Below are 6,000 nucleotides of genomic sequence, written 5' to 3'. Positions count from 1 at the left end.
GCTAGGGAAAAAGCCGACTGATTTCTTAAAATAAGGGGCATCAACTTTCGTTTTTGCTTAGTAAACTTGGCCTCAGAGACCGTTTTTCAACTGTACGAAAGATCTCCATTTTGATCCTCTGTCTCAGTCGACTAGCTTTTATGAGAGATCTAAAATCTCCGAAATCTCCCCTCTGTCTCAGAGGACTAACTTTTTTGGGAGATCTAAAAAAATAACCAAAACCTCCTCGGTAGAGGCCTGATTCTATTCCTTGGACTAGCTAATGAGTTAGTTTAACAACCTTCGGTAACTCCTAATTAGCTACATAACAAGAGAAAGATTCTGAACCAATCTTTGAATCAAGCTATCGCCTGCCTAAAAGAAAGGTCTCACTGGAGAAGCTTGACTGAAGGGTCCTAAGAGCAAGGTGCTTAGTCGCTCTCCCTTTGCTAACTGAACACCAACCCAATCTAGCATTCGAAACAGGCTAAGAGCTTTAAGCCAACAGGCATACTAACTCGCTAGCCAGCATAGCCCCCTTACTCACGTCTTCATCGACGGCAGAGTATGTCGGGCAAAGAAAGGCGTCTCGCGGTCCTTCATGACACCAGAGTTGGATTAGACTTTGGACTTGATCAAACTCTGGCTCACCTGGAAAGTCATTTTTTTATTATTGGCCCATGATAGAAGCAGATGTCCAACGGTGATGGGTTGTGTGTGCTCTATGCAACACGTCTAAGCCGTCCAACAGGAAGTTGGGGCTTTATCAGCCCAATACCTTCCTGGCCATGGGAAAAGCATAACCATAGATTTTGTAGGACGATTGCCCTATCTCTTAAATTAAAGGGGGAATAACTACGTTTTTGTCGTAGTCGACCTTTCAGATTCAATAAGATGGCCATTTTGTACCAGGTCAACGTACAGGTCTAATGTTGTCTTTATCAAAAATATGTTGCAATCTTCAATCATCGTTCATCGAGCGCTTTCTCTCATCTGCCTTCTATGTATGCCTTTGTGGTCGTTAACGAGAGCAATCGGCAGACACAGTCTCTCTTGGAATCCTGAATATGCCAATAATTATACTAATCCACATATGTCTATCTACCGGTACTAGTTGCAGTAATGAGAATTCCCCTATTTATTTGATGAGAAATGTGAAACACAAAAAGAAAAGATCCCCCGTGAGGTTAGGAATGATATTCCGTTCCCTGCCCCCCCCCCCCCTTTTCACAGAAAATTGAGAGAGGAATTGATGTCTTTTTTGAATCCGGCGTCGGGACTGACAGCGCTCGAACCCGCAACTTCCGCCTTGACCGGGCGGTGCTCTGACCGATTGAACTACAATCCCAGGAAAATGAGGTGTACAACCTCCAATTTCTTTTTTTTCTCTTCATTCGAACTATTGACTTTCGCCGTGTTGTAATAGAAACACGAATGATATACTATATTATATTCTAATAATTCTATCTATTTTGAAATGCAGTAGAGTAGACTCATAGTGGGCTAATTCATGAATCAAATGGTTTTATTTTAAAGAGTCACGCTCTTTCACTTTAAAGGCCCTAAGCGAAGAAAGAGGCTTAAGTCATCGCTTCAAATCCGAGAAAGGGCTTTTTTTTAGTTTTGGAATGTTCATTATGATAAGTAGTCGATTAGGAGAACTGCTATGTCACTACAGGGTATACTCTTCCTCATGTTTCATTATTCATCTTTTATGTGCTGGGACATAAATATTCTACCTATTATGATATGAATCGCCAAAGTCTTCCTACTTCTCAATTGTTCCAATCAGGTCCGAAAAATGAGAAATAAATAAAAAGTCAGTGGATCTGAATTGAATCATGACTATATAAGCTATTCTTAAGAGATTCAATATAGAGGAAATCGTGGAAGCGGACCTTTTATTTCCTTTTTGCACGTAAGAATTCATCGTCCGATTGAATCTGCTTGTTCCTGGATGCTCCATAGGAATCCATCGATATTCCTTTCCTCCACCGAGAAAGGTTCATTCCAAGTCACAAGAACAATCTCTCTTTTTTTTGAATGATTTTATCTTTTCGTTATGGTAATGCAATGCAAGAGGTCGGAAATCAGGTTGTTTCTGATGATGAAAAGAGCTTTTTTTATCTGAATCAATTTGAAAACCCGAGATTTCAAAGTCGGTAATGTTAGAAGGTCGGTATTTTATGGTCAGATACCTAAGGTCGGTATATCTTTGAAAGCTCAGACGGAGAGAATAAACGGACTCCTCGAGGGCTACTTAAGCCACTTTAGTGCAAACCAGAAGGACTGGAGCTGTTGGATGTTGCTGAGTGCTGCTATAACTTAACAACCAAAAAGCTCTGCGTCGAACTTCAGCCCCTTCGAGTTGGCCACGGGGCAACAGCCTCTGACGCCCCACACCGTTGCGACAGGAGGGGGCTTTCCCAACAGCCTACTTTGCCAAGAGGTGGCAGGAGCACAACGACCTAGCCCAAACCTACTTAAACAACCTAAAGGCTTGGCCCGGTCTGAAGGAAGAAGAAAGTCAACCTTGTAGAAAAGCAGATAGAAGAGGTAGCCTATAGACTCAAGCGACGAGCTCGGTGAAAACTAACCCCGTATTCCATGTGATTCAGTTGACTTCGATTAGACTAGGCCGACCCAGAGAGGAATGTGCCCACGAGGGCACCACCAGATGTTGTAGATGAACCTACTAAGAAATTGAGTATATCATAGCTGACCGCACCATGGGCTAGCCCCTACACCCACTGCACGAGTGGAATATTACTTAGTCAAGTAGAAAGGAACAAGGTCTTACGGCACGGTCACTATATCTTTTCTTTTTCTTTATCTCTCCTCTATGGAAAGAAAGAGGGGATGATACGTGGCGTGGTATACCTGATCGTTTAGTCAACGAGACGTACGTAAGTCGACATAACTCCATGTATATGTTCTTTTGAGCTAGAACCAATCCATAGAATGAAGTGAAATCTAGGGTAGGGTGACGAACATGGCGAAAGAGGACTGTCTATCCAAAGCCCTTCTCTTCTTCACTCAAAGGGGCAATGCAGCAGCAGTGTGGTGGCGAACACGCTGTGCTGTAAGCTAAGTTGTTCACCTTGTAGACGGAGGAGATATAGAAAGTGTGTCGTGCTTGATTCATAAGATTCTATAGTAGAACCAGTATATTATTTCACTTAGCCTGCCTCTCCCATGACTTTCCGGACCAACCAACCCGGATTTGTCCTCGCAAGTCTCTCTGCATTTTGGTAGCAGATCATGCAGAAAAATCGAGCAATGGATCTTAGAAGAATTCCACTTTTTTCGGCACGACTCTTTCTATTTCTGCGCTGACATTTGAGTTGTCTCTCTTCTTTCTTTCAATCGACACACTCAACACAGATAACTCCGGTGGCCCCCGAATCTGTCTCTACCAGGCGGCGACATCCCCCACCTCCATAGCCACATCATGGAGGAACAGCTCCTTAATCCGCACTTCAACCAATCAAAATGTTCTCCAGATCGATATATGATGCTAAACGGAGACCGAGATAGAGATAGAGGTATGCCCCTTTGTTGCGTCTTCGAGACAAAAGCACTCATATGAATGGTGCTAATTCCCATGTTCCTTCTAGTCTCGTTTGGTTTCGAGAGCCTCCCCCTCCCCGTCCCTTACTCGTCTTTTGCGTCATCCTTTCATTTTTTTTCCGTATGCGGGGGGAAATGGCTCACCTTTCTACATGAATTATTAGAAGAATTTCCGTCTCTATAAAACAGAAGGAAAAGCCCGGGTGGAAGCACAAACTAAAGGAGAGAGGAAAAGTCGAAAGGGGGGAAGAAGTCTAGTGCTAGTTCTTACTGAAACTTCTTGATTTTATCTAACTTTCATTTTTGAGTGGTTTCTTTGTTCTCTTCTTTGGATTGAAAGAAAGAAAAAACTTCCCTTTCTTTCTCTTCTTTTTTTTCCTTCGACGAATTGAAGCTATGACCAATGGCCCCCTAGCTGAATAGGCGTAAGAAAGCTACCTGAAAAAAGGCAAGGTGCACCTTGGATTGAACTCGACGAATTGCGTTTTGCCAGATATATTTTTTTAGAAAGATTCCCATTAAAAAATAGAAAGAATAAAAATAGAAACTAAATACTAAATCAAGGAGCATACGCGGGAAGGGGGCCTTACTACTTCTTCATTCAGGGGGGGGGGAGACTAGCGTCATGACTTCCCACTGGGCGAGAGGTGTACCTAACCCACCTACCCACTCATCAATCACGGTGTTCAGCTGACTTGCACTAGTAGACCCCTATTGTATTGGAATTAGGCGCCCATCTTTTGACTGTTGTCAACTAATCTCTTCAATGTTATATTCTACTCTATGTTAGAACATTTATGTGAATGCTATTCTGATCTAAGTGGTCTTATTCTGTGTCTCGTGCTAGGAAGCATTACTCCTCTTTTCATTCCAAATTCAAGAATATGACCGATACGATTGATTGGTCTGTGCGCCTCTCTTATTACTTTTTTGTATTCCCATGTTCTTCGGATACAATTCGATCCTTCTACGGCCAAATCTCAATTTGTGGAAAGCCTTCGATGGCTTCCTTATGAAAACATCCATTTTTATTTGGGTATAGACGGTATCTCTTTATTCTTCGTGATATTGACCACATTTTTGATCCCTATTTTCATTTTAGTGGGTTGGTCTGGTATGAGAAGCTATGGGAAAGAGTATATTACATCATCTCTAATTCGTGAATTTCTAATGATCGCCGTGTTCCGCATGCTGGATCCTCTACTATTCTATGTTCTTCCCGAAAGCGTGCTAATCCCTATGTTGTGAGGAGCTGAGCATCTTATATTCGTTGGGATCAAGCTTTTCCTTTGCAGGGGCCTTGTGCAGTAAACCCCCTACGGGCGGTCGTCCGTCGTCGTAAAGTAGTCCCCGTGAATCTTTCGGGAAGAGGGGTAGTCTTGTGTGTAAGCATAGCATTTCTGGTCGAACCCTCCCAACCCAACTAAGAAGAACCGAACCTGACAAACACATCTTTTTCCTTTGGGGAGGGTACTCCGAGTAGTGGGTACCTCGTAGGACCTCGACCCGCCTACTCGGGTCTTGTATGGATATGCAGGAAGGGGTGCTCCTAGGTGTGTGTAGGGGTTGTGTTTGTTCGCGAGAATGGATTCCTCGTCAAGTCAGTGTGGGGGGTGTGGACACACTTGCACGAATTCGGGTAACGGCTACAAGGGAAAAAGAAAAAGGAAACTGTACCCGACCAGGGATGGATGTAAACTCGTAAGCTACCGAGGGTAAGGATAATCGTCCAGGTCTTATTGTGAAAGAAAAAAGCCGCCCCGCCACAGCAGGCGTGTTGCTTCCTCTATCGTCGTTGGGGAGCTCTTGGCGAGGAGACCTTAGGATAAGTTACTAAAACAAATGGGGGGGGGGAGGATCGACCTGTTCAGTAGAATTCCGAAGAAAGACTGTTGGCAGCAGGTGGAGACATTTCTTTTGCCCCTTCAAAAAAGAAAAAAAAAAAGAAATGCGGGCAGGGTGGAGCTCGGCAGAGGGTTCGAGAATAGGGTAGGGTCCAGTTCTTAAGATTCAGATAATAAAAAAGTTCCAAACCTTTATGCATGCACCTCCGTACAAATGTTGCGTACAAGTTCCGGCCAGGATGATCGGGAAAGATCAAACCAATTTGAACCGCTCACATCACAGTAGTAGTAGCGTAAAGGTCGTAAGCCGGGGGGCGGCCATAACATAAAGCTATTACTTTCACACCTCTCTCTCTTTATCTATAGATATCTAAAAAGAGAGAGATCCGCTGCATGAGCAACCCAACTGTGCGTTACATGTGCTCTACAGGCTGCACTCCTTCTTTCTTCCCCCTTTTTTCTTTTGATTTGGAAGACAGGTGTTGCGTTTGGTTTGAAAGGCATGGTTTTCAGTATGTCTCCAGATAGGCCCCCCACTAGTCCGACTAGCTAGTGAGTGGTTCTTTCGGGTGGGAAGCAGGTCGGGCCCTACGGGCGGGCATCCCCG

Source organism: Lactuca virosa, chromosome 3, assembly GCF_052849685.1.
Source record: "Lactuca virosa cultivar CGN04683 chromosome 3, Lactuca_virosa_CGN04683_v6, whole genome shotgun sequence".
NCBI lineage: Eukaryota > Viridiplantae > Streptophyta > Magnoliopsida > Asterales > Asteraceae > Lactuca > Lactuca virosa.
Note: the sequence above shows the minus strand (reverse complement) of the source record.